This window comes from Hemitrygon akajei, chromosome 31 (assembly GCF_048418815.1).
Source record: "Hemitrygon akajei chromosome 31, sHemAka1.3, whole genome shotgun sequence".
Classification (NCBI taxonomy): Eukaryota; Metazoa; Chordata; class Chondrichthyes; order Myliobatiformes; family Dasyatidae; genus Hemitrygon; species Hemitrygon akajei.
This window is the reverse complement of record NC_133154.1, coordinates 23,607,463-23,624,141: the sequence shown is the minus strand read 5'-3', so window position 1 is coordinate 23,624,141 and position 16,679 is coordinate 23,607,463. Positions and strand designations below refer to the sequence as shown.

Below are 16,679 nucleotides of genomic sequence, written 5' to 3'. Positions count from 1 at the left end.
TTCAGGATGTTGCTTGGATTAGAGAATATTTTGATGAGGATAGGTTGAGTGAGTTTTGGCTTTCCCTTTTAGAGTGAAGGAGGATGAGAGGAGACTTGCTAGAGATGTACAAGATAATAAAAGGCATAGAACAAGTGGACAGCCGGAGAGTTTCTCCCAAAGTAGAAGATGATTAGAGTAAAGTTTAGGGAAAGTCAGAGGTAAGTCATTTTTTACACAGTGATTGGTGGGTGCGTGGAATGTGTGTGGGTGGTGGTAGAGGCAGATACATTAGGGACATTTAAGAAACTTTCAGATAGGGACATGGATGATTGAAAGAATGGAGGGCGATGTAGCAGAGCTTAGCTGACTGGTGGTGTAGTGGCATCAGCACCGGATCTTGAGGTGAATGGTCCCCGGTTCGAATCCGGCTGGTTCCTTGCACACTTTCCATCCGTGCTAGGATGTGAGCTGAGCGAGCAACTCCGCCTCGTAAAAAAGCAGACAAACGCTAAGGAGATGGCAAAAATGCTCCCTGATGCGCTACAAGGCGTGAAGAGGGACAGCAACAATGTAGGAGGGCAGGAGTAGATTGATTTTAGAGTAGGTTAAAAAGTCAGTAAGACATCGTGGGTCAATGGGCCTTGGTCAAACATCGTGGGTCAATGGGCCTGGTCAGACATCGTGGGTCAATAGGCCTGATCAGACATCGTGGGTCAATAGGCCTGGTCAGACATCGTGGGTCAATAGGCCTGGTCAGACATCATGGATCAATGGGCCTGGTCAAACATCATGGATCAATGGGCCTGGTCAGACATCGTGGGTCAATGGGCCTGGTCAGACATCGTGGATCAATAGGCCTGGTCAAACATCATGGATCAATGGGCCTGGTCAGACATCGTGGGTCAATAGGCCTGGTCAAACATCATGGATCAATGGGCCTGGTCAGACATCGTGGGTCAATAGGCCTGGTCAAACATCATGGATCAATGGGCCTGGTCAGACATCGTGGGTCAATGGGCCTGGTCAGACATCGTGGGTCAATAGGCCTGGTCAAACATCATGGATCAATGGGCCTGGTCAAACATCATGGATCAATGGGCCTGGTCAAATATCGTGGATCAATGGGCCTGGTCAGACATCGTGGATCAATGGCCCTGGTCTAGGCTCTATATGAGGCATCAGGGCAGATGGGCAGTCTTGGCTGTTAGTTGCATCTTAAATGTGGAGCAACAGAGAGGCGGAGGTAAATTTGTTTATTATTGTCACATGTACAGTGAAAAATCTATCTTGTGTACCATTCATAGACATCAGTTCATTACGCAGTACAAGATAAAACAACAACAGATGCACTATAACATGTTACAGTTACAGAGAACACACAGTGCACATAGACAACGAGGTGCAAGGTGCAAGAGTGTGAGGTTAATGGTCCATCTTATCGTACTAGGCAACCATTCACCGATCTTATAACCTCGAGCCTGGTGGGACATACTTTCAGGCATTTTGTACCCTTTACTGGAGGGGGGCTGGTGGTGATGCTGCCTGTTTTATGGAGGAAGCGAGAAGTGCAGACTGAATCCATGGATGGGACGTTGTTTCTCGTGAAGTGCTGAGCTGTGTTCATGACTCTCTGCAGGCTCTTGCAGAGCAGAGCAGTTGCCGGACCTAGCCGCGATGGGATGGTCGACATGGTGGGCCAATAAACATTTGTCCAGAGCTTGAGAGCTCAGCACCCAAAGATAGAAGCAGCTATAGAGGAGTGGTTAAATTCACAGACAAATAAGAACCCAGAAATGGAACTTCGGTAGGTTGGGGGGGCTTGTGTGAATGGAGGACGTCACATTCACAGGGAGTTAATGAGTCATACAGGACCGAGACTAGTCCATGCTCACCTGCTCACCTAAGCTAGTCCCACTTGCCCGTGTTTAGACCAATATCACTTTAAACCTTTCTGATCTATGAACCTCCTCCAAGAGGACCACAACCTTGTCGTAGGGTTTGGAGGCTTGCATGCCTCGATGACCCAGAGAGCGATGTTCGATGGAGTCAGAGCTTTATGCTTTGGCTCTTGGTAGGGTCACCCATGTCAAACAGGTCAAAGGCTAGACGGCAGAGGTCAATAGTTGTCTGCTGGTCCTCCAGGCTTGGGAGGGTTCAGCTCAGGGCCAACAACCCTGATGGATCAAACAAAACTGTTATGGAAACAGCAATGAAGAATCCTGCTACATATGAGTGTGATGGTATTCCTGAGTCCTTGCCCGGGACTTGCATGACTGACATAGTGGAAAGCAAGCTACTGACACGATGAAGGAAGTCCTGAACACTGCCAGATGTGGAAGACGTTCATTGCTGCCCTAAACTCCAGTGGCGCAATGGGCAGTAGGTAGGTGGGATCCATGACCCCGTCCAAGTGTCTTTTCATGAGAAGGTGAAGAGCAGGAAAAGATTTTCAAAAGTGGATAAAACCTTTAAAATTGACAACAAGAAGATTCTGCAGACGCTGGAAATCCAGAGTAATATACACAATATGCTGGAGGAGCTCAGCAGGTCAGGCGACAGTTACGGAGAGGAATAATGGGTTGATGTTTCAGGCCAAGTCCAATTGAGGAGTTGTTTAATTTGAGGTCCAGGGATGAGGTTGACTTACAACATGGACAATTGGTTAGTCTGAAGAAACACACACAAAATGCTGGAGGAACTCAGCAGGTCAGGCAGCATCTATGGAAATAAAGAAACAGTCAATGTTTCAGGCTGAGACCCTCCATTACAACAGTCAAATTTACAAAGAGGAGAGATCATGGTCATGTTACACTACAGAACACTTTATAATTTGTTCTGATTTGTTTTATTTGAATTATCACATTTATCAATCGATGCCAACCACAAAAACTCACATCAGTAAAGGAAATCTGCAGAAAATTATCTTCAATGAAAAATTATTTTTGGCAGCAATCAGATGTGTGATTTCCAGAAGACATTCAGTACTCATGCGATTTAATCTGAATTGTTTCATCCCAGTAATTTTTTTTGCTTCGTCCCTTGGGAACGTGGCTGCTGACGATGATAGTTGTAAAGCGGGAGTGCTACGAAGTTGGCAGGGCTGCAAAAAATTAGCCATGATGCACTCACAGAGCACGCCTGCATAAACTATACCGCATCCAAACGTTAAAGCAGACTGATGGAGAGACACAGTTGTAACATGAACTTTAATTAAAAAGTCAAAACTTACAAACTAGTAATAGATCGGACGGGAAAATTGCCACAAATGAACTTTGGTTGTTGTTGTTGTTGTTGTGTGTGTGTGTGTGTGTGTGTGTGTGTGTGTGTGTGTGTGTGTGTGTGTGTGTGTGTGTGTGTGTGTGTGTGTGTGTGTGTGTGTGTGTGTGTGCGTGCGTGCGTGCGTGCGTGCGTGCGTGCGTGCGTGCGTGCGTGTGTGCGTGTGTGTGTGTGTGTGTGTGTGTGTGATAGATAGATACTTTATTGATCCCAAAGGAAATTACAGTGTCACAGTGGCATTTCAAGTTCACAGGTATACAATATTAGAAGATAAGTAAGAAGAATACATTAAAAATTACCTTAAACAGTCTAACAGGAGGGGATCATCCCTTCCCCAGCTATAGGCCGACTCATTATAGAGCCTAATGGCGGAGGGTAAGAATGACCTCATATAGCACTCTTTGGGGCAGTGTAGTTGTCTTAGTCTATTACTGAAAGTGCTCCTCTACTCAGCCAAGGATTGCCAGGATTTTCCGTCGGGTCCTTTGTTCTACCGCAGCCTCCAGTGTGTCCAGTTTGACTCCTACAACAGAGCCAGACTTCCTAATCAGTTTAGTGAGCCTGTTGGCATCATCCGTGTCGATACAATTGCTTCAGCACACCACCGCATAGAAGGTTGTACTGTGTGTGTGTGTGTGTGTGTGTGTGTGTGTGTGTGTGTGTGTGTGTGTGTGTGTGTGTGTGTGTGTGTGTGTGTGTGTGAGTGTGTGTCTGTGTCTGTCTGTGTTTATGTGCACATTTGCATGCACCAACAGCAGACTTGTGCGCATCTTTCACTTGTGCCAATATGTGCACGTGCTTGTGAGCACACAGTATGTGAAGTAGTTGGATGCACGGTTACGAGTGTTTATGTGTGCTTGTTTCTGTATGCTTGTAAGTGGTTTTGTGCGCGTGCCTGTGAGATGGTGTACGTGTGTGTGTTTGTTTGAGAATATCGATATTTCTGTTTCTGTGTGAGTGCCTGTGTTTTAGTGTATTCACTTGCACGTATTGTTTTTAGCTGGAGTGATTGTGTGCACAGGTTTATATTTCATGAGGTCCGATGACCCCTGGGTTCGTGAATTGGTGAGACTGGAGTTCGAAACATGGCGTTTGGTGATCGGCGGGTCCTGGGAGTGATACCGAGGATGGCTCCGGAATTCCGGAAGCCGAGGCCAGTAGGCCGGAGTCAAGTCTGCAAATCTCTGTGAACACGCTGAGACTTTATAAGACGTGGGTAAGACCCACACTTGGAGTATTGTGAGCAGTCTTGGGCCCCTTATGTAAGATGTGCTGGCATTGGAGAGGGTGCAGAGGATGTCCACGAGAATGATACCTGGAATGAAAGGGTTAACATATGAGGAGCTTTTGATGGCTCTGTGCCTGTACTCACTGGAGTCAGAAGAACGGGGTGGGGGGAGAGGGTAAATTTCATTGAAACCTATCAAACATTGAAAGGCATGGATGGACCATATGTGGGGTGGATGTTTCCTATCAAACAACACACACAAAATGGTGGTGGAACGCAGCAGGCCGGGCAGCATCTATAGGAAGAAGTACAGTCGATGTTTCGGGCCGAGACCCTTCGTCAGGGCTCCTATAGTGGAGGACTGGGGTGAGAGTCTTGGACCTCAGAATAGAGAGATGTTCATGTAGTGGAATTCCTTTAGCCAGAGGGTAGTGAATCTGTGGAACGCATTGCCACAGCCGGTTGTGGAGGACAAGTCATTTGGAAATATTTAAAGTGAAGGTTGACAGTTTCTTTATTAGTCGGGGCATTAAAGAATACACGGAGAAGGGAAGGGAATGGGTTTGGGAGGGATAATAAATCAACCGTTATGGAATGGCAGAGTGGAAGGGCCTAATTCTGCTCCTATATCTTACGGTCTTATGGCCTTATGGGAAGTTGGAGGCCCAATGCCTGGAGGCCCGAGTTTGAGTCTGAGTCCACTGGAGGCTGGTGTCCGAAGAGTTAAAGGACTGCGTATGGGGATGGGTGGGAGGGGGGAAGGGGGCTTGCTTTTGCTGCCGTTGTCTCGTCGCTTCTTGTGTTCTGTGTTGTTCTGCCGAGCTTTGTGGGCTCGTTACGTTAGCACCGGAAAGGTGGCGACACGTACGGGCTGCCCCCAGCACATCCTCTGATCGTGCTGCTCATCGAAGCGAATGACGCCGTTCACTCTATGTTTTGATTCACACATGATAAATAGAGGTGTACTTTGCGGGTTTGTATGTACGTGAGTGTATTTCTACTAATCTTTGTACGTACGTGCTTGTGGTTCTGCGTTACTTTCAAGTTTGAGATTTGCAAGTTTATCGGGGCCTGGGGATAGGCTGAATAGGTTATGACTTTATTTTCGGAAGCATAGGAGAACGAGGGGAGGTTGATAGGATTATGAGGAGTGTAAGCAGTTTTTCCCACTGTCGTTGAGTGAAACTAGAACTAGAGGTTTGAGGGTGAAAGGTGAAATATTTAAGAGGAATCTGAAGGGGATATTCTTCATTCGGAGGGTGGTGCGAGTGTGGAACGGGCTGCCAGTGTAAGTGATGGATGCGGGTTCCAGTGCGACGTTTAAGAGAAGTTTGGGTAAGTACATGGATGGGAAGGGTCCAGGTGCGGGTCAATGGGACCAGGCCGAGTAACAGTTTGGCATGGACTAGATGGGCTGAAGGGCCTGTTTCTGTGCTGTATTGTTTGATGACTCTGTACGCGCATGGCGAACTTATGCATGTTTGAATTTGTACATGCATGTCATCTGTATGTGTGTAGATTTTTGGTATCTGTATGTTTGCGTGTTTGCATGTTTGAACACACATGTGAATGTACAGGATACGGTGCTGCAAACTCTCTATAGGTGAAATTCCCGCCAATTACACCTCCCAATGCAACACACACAACAGGCCGGAGGAACTCAGCAGGTCAGACAGCATCTATGGAGGGGAATAGACCGTCGATGTTACGGGCCGAGACCCTTCATCAGGACTGAAGACGCCAGAATGTGTAGGTGAGGGGAGGGGAAGGAGGACAAGTTAGAAGGGGACAGATGAAGCCAGAATTGAGAAGCTGGGAGGTGATAGGTGGCAGGAGTAAAGGACTGAAGAAGAGGGAATCTGATAGTGGACAATGGGAGAAAGGGAAGGAGGAAGAAGGGAGCCAGAGTGGGGAAAGGAAAGAGGGGACAGGGGAGTGGGAGAAATTACTGAATGCTGGAGAAATCGATGTTCATGCCATTGTATTGGAGGCTACCCAGACAGAATATGAGGTGTTGCTCCTCCAACCCACCCAGTTCGCGTCTGAGGCGAAACCATGCACGGACAAAAGTGTAAGCCCGCCAACAGGACACAAGAGATAGAGAGCAAAAACGAAAGAAGGAGATATAGCGGTTAAAATAGGGGGAGAATAGGAAAGGGGGGAAAAAAAGCCAGGCGAGCTGAGAGATGGAGAGCGAACGTGACTGTGGAATCCTCATTCAGAACCGGGAATGAAAATTGAGAATAGCAAAAAAATCTGAGATGGAAAATGCCAGCTGGAAGGTTGGTAAACCGCGTTCTGTGAGTGAAACACGGAACAGTGGCTCATTTACATGGCCATACTGCAGGATTTTTTGCTTTGGCACTCGAACGGTTAAGCATTGAAATTCTGAACACAGAGTCTATGTCAGGAGTCCAAGATTTATCAAAGGGGCTCACGTGCCGAATTGCGTCAGCACCCGCCCCCTTGAGAGCTTCAAGTGTTCTATAAACAGAATGAAAGGAGTCGATACTAACCCAAGGCATCTCGGTCTGTGGGTTTTATATAGACAGAAAGGTACCAAAAATAGAAATGTGCCTTGAGACAGCAGGCTCTAAAGAGACAGACAGACTGAGAGACACAGAACGGACAGATAGACAGAAAGAGACAGACGTGGAGGGAGAAGATAGAGAGACTCACCAGAAAATGAATGAAACTCACCACTGTGAATAAAAAGCAAAGATTCATTCTTAAAAACCTGACAGAGAGGTATTTCTGAATGAAAAATCTAATCATTCAAATGGTTGACTTTTCATTTATTTTTCTCCTGGACATGCCCAGTCTATTCCGATTCAATCCCTCCCCATTTTGTTACATTCCTCTTGTTCATTCATTCACGTTCATTCAGTCATCCCACCTCTCTCGCTCATTCTCTCTCTCGCTCTCTCACTTGCTCCCTCTCTATTTCTCTCTCTCTCTCTCTCTCTCTCTCTCTCTCTCTCTCTCTCTCTCCTTGTGTTTTTCATTTTGCTGGCTTATTTTACAGTTTTCGCTCACTGGTTCTTTCAGTATCACTTTCCCAGTTATCGCTTTGGTCTCACTCTCTCTTTCTGTCTATAACTCTCTCTTTATCTTACTCGTTCTCTTTCTCTTCCTTTCTCTTGCACTCTCCCTTCCCCCTCTCTCTTTTGCACTTTCTCCTCTCCCCTCTCTTTCTCTCTCACTCTCAACCCTTCTCTCTCACACTCTCTGTCCTTCCCTCATCCCACTCTCGCTCGTTCTTCCTCTCTCCCTCTCTTTCTCTCTCATTCTCACTCTCCTCCCCTCTTCCACCCTTCTCTTTTTCTCACTACCTACCTCTCACTCTATCTCCCTCTTTCTTTCTCTCTCTCTCTCACTCTTTCTCTTCCACTTCTCCTTCTCTCTCTCACTTGTTTTACATTCTTTATCTGTTCTTCATTTCTCTCTCCTCATCGGGTACAGTTCCCTCACCCTGTTATAGGAAAGATGTTTTGAAACTAGAAAGTGTTCCAGAAAGATTTATCAGGATGTTGCCAGCACTTGGGAGCCGGAGATAAGGAGAGATTGTGTAGACTGAGACTTTATTCCCTGGAACATAAGAGATTGAGGGGTGATCTGATCTGTCTACGATCATGAGGGTCGTAGACAGGGTGAAAACACATTGTCCTTTACCCAGGGAGAGACTGCTAAAATAAGAGGGCATGGTATAAGATCCGAGGCAAGAGGTTTAAAGGGACATCAGGGGCAGCTTCGTTACACAAAGGGTGGTGTGTATTTGGAATGAGGTGCCAGAAATTGTGGCTGAGGTGGGCACTCTAGGAATATTTAAGAGCCATCCGGGGATGTACATGGTTAGGAGAGGTTTGAAGCCCTATCACAGAGAGAGGGATTGGGGTGTAGAATTGTGGGTCTTTTGTAGCCTAACTTTCCTGTGTTTGCTTGTATTTTTATATAATCACCTCTATACACGTGATTGTTCAGTGAATTTTACACCAATTATGGTATCATTGCTTCTGTATTTTTCCAAAAGCTTTTTAGCTTTCAGTATCAGGTATTACACCGCTTGAACCTGGCAATTTTATAGGTTAATTGTTATCCCTGGAATTTTTGCTACCACTAGTCAGAGTATGAGACGGCCACAGTTTCTTTTCCCTTTGCTTTGTTCCCTTAGCTCCCCTTCCTCCTTCGATTTCCATTCTTGTAAAACGCTTATTAAAACGATGGTAAGCAATAAGTTTTATGCTTCATTCCTGACTTAAACCACTCAATGAAACAGGGTAAGCAAAAAGTTTTATGCTTCGTTCCTGACTTCCGAAGAAACTTTGGATCACAAAAATATCAGGATCCAACACCCTGCAAAGCAGTTGCTGTGGATGTCTCCGTGTCTCCCCCCTCTCGCTTGGCCCTCCTTTCTCTGATCGCCTCATTGTGAAGGTTTCCTTCATTTCAATGTGTCCACTCCCTCTCATCTCAGTCTACAAGTTCAAAGAAATGGTTACTCCTAACTCAATCCCTAAGAGTGTTCATGCTTCAGGACTACATGACTCCTCTGCTGATATGAAGAAAATCAGAGCACATTCATTCAATCCTTCCAAAGATCAAGGATCAAATTTAATCACCATATACCGTATCTTTACATGTATTAGGAATTTGCTGTGGTGTGTTGGCCCAACATGCAACAAAAAAATCAACAATTATAAAGTATAAAGAATGGTGTAAATAAAACATATACAAAAAATGAAGTTAGAAGTTAAAGGATGGATATGGAATGAAATGTTCATAAATAAACACTGTGGCCACTTTATTAGGTACACCTGCTTGTTAATGCAAATGTTTAATCAACCAATCAGGTGCCAGCAACTCAATGTATAAAAGCATACAGGCATGGTCAAGAGGTTCAGTTGTTGTTCAGACCAAACCTCAGAACGGGGGAAGAAATGAGGTTTAACTGACTTTGACTGTGGAATGATCGGTGGTGCCAGATGGGGTGGTTTGAGTATCTCAGAAACTGCTGACATCCAGGGATTTTCACGCAGAACCATCTCTGGAGTTTACAGAGAATGGTGCGAGAAGCAAAAAAAAAAGAAAATCCGGTAAGTGACAGTGACATCTTGCTGATGTGAGAAGTCAGAGAGGAGTGGCCAGACCGGTTCAAGTTGACAGGAAGGTGACAGTAACTCAAATAATCATGCATTGCAATAGAAGAGCATCTCTGGATGCACAACACTTCGAACCTTGAAGTGGACGGGCTACAGCAGCAGCAGGTCTTGAATATACAGAAATATACTGAGTATAGAAATACAAGCGTGTATTTACAATGCAAACAGTGTTATAAAATATGGTTTAAAGAGTGCAGCGACTGGGGCAATAAACTCTGACAAGTCTGGAGAAGGGTATTAGACTGGAAGTCCCATCCCTAATCCTGGAGAGAAGGTGATGGGTAACCATTCAGACCAGTCTAATATAGATGAATGAAAGTCAGAGAATATAGAGACCACTCAATGGGCCAGGCAGCATCTGTAAAGGGAGAGAAACAGAGTTAATGTTTCAGATCCAAGACGCTTTGTCAGAATCCATTCTGAACCTTGTTCCAATTGGATCTGAATCATTCATCTCTCAAAGGGAAAGATAGAGATGAGGTTTATTTGTTACATATACATTGAGACACACAGTGAAATGTTTCAAATCAAATCAGTGAGGTTGTGCTGGGGGGGGGGGCAGCCCCCAAGTGCCACCACGCTTCCAGTACCAACGTAGCACGTTCACACTCACTACCCCTAACTGATACACCTTTGGAATGTGGGGGGGAGATCGGAGGAAACACGTGCAGTTACGAGGAGAACAGACAAACTCCTTACAGAGAGCGGCGAGGATTGAACCCTGACCTTCCCGCTGGCGCTCTGAAGCATCGTGCAAACCGCCAGGCTACAGATCTCCCCTCCACAGTTGCTGCCCGACCGACTGTACGTTTCCAGCATTTTTATGTTTTTATTTCAGTTTGCAGCATCTGCTGGTTTTTTTTGCTTCCTTATTTATTCTTGTTCTTAATGGCATGAATTACGTTTTTTTTGGGGATATGACTAAATAGCTTGCAACGCCTTTTCAGGGAAAGTTCTAAGACAACTGCAGTGCTGTTGGTCTGAAGCCACAAATGCCGTTGTCAAGGGCATCACAGAACCTGTAGCTCAAACAATATTGACAACAAGTCACTATTAAGGGTGCAAGCCTTTTGTTCTAGATCTTTATCAATATAAACTAAATTTAAATTTATCAACTGATGCAGACAGGATTTGACTTCATGAACCCAGACCTCATTTCTGGACAATTCTAAAGTTCAAAGTTCAAAATAAATTTATTATCTAGGTGCAAAAACATTCAGTGGCACTTTATTGGGTACAGGAGGAATATTCAGTCTCCTGGTGCTGGAGCCCATCCACTTCAAGGTTTGACTTGTTGCGCATTCAGAGATGCTCCTCTGCACAGCGCCGTTGTGACGACGTGACTTCTGTCGGTCAGGGTCGACCGGATGTTGCTTCCAATCTGTCTAGGTATGCGAGGCTGGGCAGCACGATATGGAGGGTGAGCTGTAGCCCATGTAACATCCTCCCCCTCTCCACGCATCTGATGAACCCAAAGGGACGGCAGAGACCGATCCGGTTCGGCACCAGCAGCGTCGCAGGAGTTGCCAGTCAGCGTTGAACTCAATGTCGGACTGCCTTAGGGACTCCAGCTCCGGATTTTTCCCTCGGGGTTTACTCCTGACTCCTTCCCCGTCAGTGGGTGTAGAGGCAAGGTAGTGGAGATTTGAGATCAGAGTTTTTCTTCTCCTAGATGAGCTGCCAACCTTTTGGCAATTCAAATGTAGGGTCGCCTTAGGGACTCCATTTCCGCATGTTTCCACGGAGTTTACCCCTGAAGCATATTCCCCATGAGTGGGTATAGCCACAAGGTAGCGGAGATTAGAGATTTTCTTCTCCTAGTTGAGCTACTGACCATGGCTGACGAGCCCCAAATGCACAAAGTGACTGGTTTTAAGGCACTAACAACCTGTCGGCTAACCTGTTGGCTCGTCAGCTGGTGGCGCAGTGACATCAGCGCCGGACTCCGGAACGGAGGTTCCCGGGTTCGAATCCAGTCGGGCCGCTCCCGAGTACGCTTTCCATCCGGGCCGGGTTGAGTGTTGAGCTCGCAACTCGACCTCGTAAAATAAAGAAAAATACTGCAAAATGTCTGTGTGAGGAGTGGCGCGCCACACGGTCTTTCGTTCCGCGTCTTGTGCCCGACGTTGGCCTCTCAGGCCTGAGTCGACATCATCATCATCAATAACCTGTCTTTGCTCCTTCTCCTGTCAGTAGAAATGGTTCGGCTGGGCTTAGTAGCTAGTCCACACGTGAAGGCCAGGAGCTGGACTTGGTTGTCAGAGACTATTTGAGGTGCACACCACTGGGAGCATTTATTGGGTAGCAGGAGCGTGTCCCCATTACCACCCCATCTGTAATAACATTAAGGAACCGTCAATTCTGTAACACATGGTTATTTTAGTTACTGTCACCTTTCTGTCAGCTTGAAGCAATCTGGACATTCTCCTCTGACCTCTCTCATTAGCAAGGCATTTCCACCCGCCATACTAGCCGCTCAATGGATTTTATTTTGTTTTTTGCACCATTCTCTGCAAACCCTAGAAATTGTTGTGCGTAAAATTCCAAGGAGATCAGCAGTTTCTGAGATACTCAAACCACCCCATCTGGCACCAACATTCATTCCACGGTCAAAGTCACTTACATCAAACTTTTCCCCATTCCGATTTTTGGACTGAACAACAACTGAACTTCTTGACCCCTGTCTTCACACCTTTATGCATTGAGTTGCTGCCACATGATTGTTATTTGCATTAATGAGTAGGTGTACCTAATAAAATGGCCACTGAGTGTATGTTACCATATTCTACCCTGAGGTTCCTTTTCTTGCAGGAAAATAAAGAAATAAGGTCTACAAAAATAACTGAAGGTTGTGTGATCTTTTTTATGACCCGTACTCTCTAATCCAGGCAGCACCCTGGTAAGGCTGTCCTGCACCCTTTCCAAAACCTCCACATCCTTCCTATCATAGGACAACCAGGATAACACTCAATAACTACTTTGCCAAAAACATTTTCTCAACTCCCTGATCTTCTTTCTCCCTGTTATTTTGATTCTCTGTTCCATTCTCACCTCTTTATTTTTAGCATCCAATACTTGGAGTACTGTGTCCAATTCCAGTCACCTCGTTATGGGAAAGATGTGGAAGTTCTAGAGAGGGTATAGGGGCGATATTCCAGGATGCTTACGAGTATGTCTTACGAGGATAGGCTGAGAGAACTAGGGCTTTGCTCTTTGAAGAGAAGGAGGCTGAGAGGTGACTTGATTGAGGTGTACAAGATGATATGAGACAGAGCCAGATATTTTTATCCACAGTGGAAATTGCATTATTTTAAGCTGATTGGAGGAAAGAATAGTGGGGGGTGGGGGGGGGCGGAGTTGGAGGGTTATCAGAAGTAGGTTTATTACACACAGAGTGGTAACACTCTACCAGGGTGGTGGTAGAAGCAGGTACATTAAGGACATTTAAGAGGCTCACAGATAGGCATGCGGATGAAAGAAAAATGGAGGGTTAAGTGGGATGGAAGGGTTAAGTTGCTCAAGGAGTAGGTTAAAGGGTTGGCACAGCCTTGTGGGCCTCTAGGTTTTTGAAAATAAAAACAGCGGAGGCGTTTACGTTTAAGAAAAACCATAGCAACTCATCTATTGTACTGTAAACACTGAACACAAAGCGCGTTAAAAGTACTTTACATAATTACGTCATCACGTCAGGCCTGCCTCTTAAAGTGAACCCCAATTCACTGTAGGTGGCTGCGAATTATGAACACTTCCACCTACAGGCCGAAAGTCCTGTGCTCCACTGTAATGTTCTGTGTTCTATGTTCTCCCTCAAATGTTCTTTTTTAATGCTCCTATACTATCTTGTTCAGTCACTCCCTGTGGGAGGTGAGGTCTATAATCTCACCATTATTGGTTTTTGGTGATTGTCTGATTCTATCAGCCCCTGGTTTCCCCCCCCCCTCGCATTAAAAACTCTTTGCAATTGTAAAGACCTCTACTAGGTCCACCTTCAAAGAGAGAGAAACAAGGCCAGGTCTGTTCACTCATTTTAATATCACTGGTGTAAATTCAGCCTGTACCCTCTCCATCACCTTGACATCCTTTATAAAACAGGCTCTGCAGAAATGCAAGCTGTGATCTACGTGTGGTCCAACTAAGTTTTGTAAAAGGTTTAGCATCTCTTCCCTACTTTGCAATTCCACCCCTCTAAAAATTAATTTATTTTTACCTTTGAGCTACAGCACGGAACGGGCCTCTTCAGCCCGATGAGCTGTGCTGTCCATTTATTTAACCCTAGCCTAATCACGGGACAATTTACAATGCCAATTAACCTATTAACCGGTACGTCTTTGGACTGAGGTGCAAACTGGAACACCCAGAGGAAACCCACGCAGTCATGGGGAGATCATACAAACGCCTTACAGATTTGAACTTTGAACTCTGACCCCCCTCCACGTTGCACTAACTGCTACGTGAAAGTGGCACCCAGTAATAAACACAAGTTCCTGGTTTGCCACTTCTTCTTATGACCTTGCTTGCTCAGCAATTGTGCATTTATGTTCCAAGGCGCCTTTATTTCTCAATCGCACTCATGTTCAACATCAAGGGGGCAATAGTTTCAGATTAATGGGTCAGCCTCTTGGTGTTGGAATGAGGAAACGTTTCTTCTCTCAGAATATTGTGGATATTTGAAATTCTTTATTTAGAGCAGGGGTTCCCAACCTCTCTTATGCCATGGACCCTCTGCCGTTAATTGAGGGGCCCATGAACCCCAGGCTGGGAACCCCTGATTTACATGACTGTGGATGGTCAGCATTCTCAAAGCTCAAGGCGAAGATTTCCACCGTCAAAAGAAGAAGGGCTATGAGAATAAGATGAGTGGTAGACCAGGCTTAAAGGCCAATGCAATCCATTCCTGTTCCACTTAGACTCAGAGAGTCATAGAGGAATGCAGCATGGATACAAGCCCTTCAGTTCAACCAGTCCATGCCAACTATGGTGCCCAACCAGCTTGTGTTCGGACTATATCCCTCTAAGCCACGTACCTGTTCAAGTGCTTCTCAAATAATACTTGTGTACTTGCCTCAACCCACTTCCTTTGGAATATACTCATCACCCTTTGCATGAAAAAGTATCTTTTAATTATTTCCCCTCTCATCCTAAACTTATGGCCCCTAGTTTTGGACTCCCCTACTGTGGGGGAAAGACTCTTGGTGTCCATTTTATCCATGCCTCTCATCATTTTAAACATTTCTAGACGGTTGCTCCTCATTCTCCTGCAATCTGAGGAATAAGGAACCAGACTCAGAATCAGAATTAGCTTCATTTTTGCTGTCTTACACGACAATAGACAATAGGTGCAGGAGTAGGCCATTCGGCCCTTCGAGCCAGCACCACCATTCACTGTGATCATGGCTGATCATCCACAATCAGTACCCCGTTGAGCTCTATCTAACTCTTTCTTGAAAGCCTCCAGAGAATTGGCCTCCCTTCTGAGGCAGAGCATTCCACAGATCCACAGCTCTCTGGGTGAAAAAGTTTTTCCTCAACTCTGCTCACCCCTTATTCTTAAAGGGGTGGCCTTTGGTTCTGGACTCCCCCAACATCGGGAACATGTTTCCTGCTTCTAGCGTGTCCAATCCCTTAATAATCTTATATGTTTCAATCAGATCCCCTCTCATCCTTCTAAATTCCAGTGTATACAAGCCCAGTCGCTCCATTCTTTCAACATATGACAGTCCCACCATCCTGGGAATTAACCTTGTGAACCTACGCTGCACTCCCTCAACAGCAAGAATGTCCTTCCTTCCTCAAATTTGGAGACCAAAACTGCACACGATACTCCAGGTGTGGTCTCACCAGGGCCCTGTACAACTGCAGAAGGACCTCTTTGCTCCTATACTCAACTCCCCTTGTTATGAAGGCCAACATGCCATTAGCTTTTGACATGAAATTTGTTGTTCTGTGGCAGCAGTACAACAGAAAACATACAAATTACTATAAATTATAAAATTACTCTAAGTTATATAAATATATAAATAGTGTAAAAAGTCTCTTTTGAATGTTTCCCCTCTCACCCTAAATCTAAATCGACGCCCCTGAGTTTTGTTCTTTCCTGTCCTACAGTACGTATGCCTTTCATAAATCTGAATATTTCTATATGGTCTCCCCTCATTCTTCTGCATTCCAAGGAATAAAAGTTCTTTTGTCATTTGGTGGTGGATCATTGTCAGAGACAGACACAAAGGCCAAGTCATTGGGTTTATTTAAAGGGGGATACCAGGGAGCTGAGGAGAAGAGGAGGGTAAGAGGGGAGCCAGAATGAGGAATGGATAAAGGAGCGAAGGGAAAGAGAAGGAATTACCGGAAGTTAGAGAAATCACTGTTCATGCTTTCAGGTTGAGGCTATCTAGACAGAATATGAGGTCTCCAACCTGAGAATGCGGAGGAGGCCACGGACCAACACAACCGTCAATCTGCTGCACAGGTTGACTCTGTGGTTAAGAAGGCATACAGTGCATTGGCCTTCATCAATCATGGGACTGAGTTTAGGAGCCAAGAGGTAATGTTGCACCTATATAGGACCCTGGTCAGACCCCACTTGGAGTACTGTGCTCTGTTCTGGTCGCCTCACTACAAGAAGGATGTGGAAGCCATAGAAAGGATGCAGAGGAGATTTACAAGGATGTTGCCTGGATTGGGGAGCATGCCTTGTGAGAATAGGTTGAGTGAACTTGGCCTTTTTTCCTTGTAGTGACGGAGGATGAGAGCTGACCTGATAGATGATGTGAGGCATTGATCGTGTAGATAGTCAGAGGCTTTTTCCCAGGGCTGGAATGGCTAACATGAGAGGACACAGGTTTAAGGTGCTGGGGAGTAGGTACAGGGGAGATGTCAGGGGTAAGTTTTTTATGCAGAGAGTGGTGAGTGCATGGAATGGGTGCCGGCGACGGTGGTGGAGGCGGATATGATAGGGTCTTTTAAGAGACTCCTGGATAGGTACATGGAGCTTAGAAAAATAGAGGGCTATGGGTAACCCCAGGTAATTTCTAAGG

The 16,679-nt window shown here is 45.6% G+C and overlaps 1 long non-coding RNA gene across 2 annotated transcripts in view; it reads right to left on the bottom strand.

The window, feature by feature from the left end:
* Nucleotides 1-1,234: 1,234 nt before the first annotated feature.
* LOC140719063 (uncharacterized) overlaps nucleotides 1,235-16,679 on the bottom strand; it is an 88,529-nt gene continuing 73,084 nt past the window's right edge. Inside the window, exons 3-4 of one of the 2 annotated variants that reach the window (XR_012096851.1) lie at nucleotides 3,558-3,781; nucleotides 1,235-2,700 (exon numbers count right to left, since the gene is read on the bottom strand). This is a non-coding gene — a long non-coding RNA (uncharacterized lncRNA). The remainder of the gene's footprint in view (nucleotides 2,701-3,557; nucleotides 3,782-16,679) is intronic. The other variant, XR_012096852.1, reaches the window with a different exon arrangement.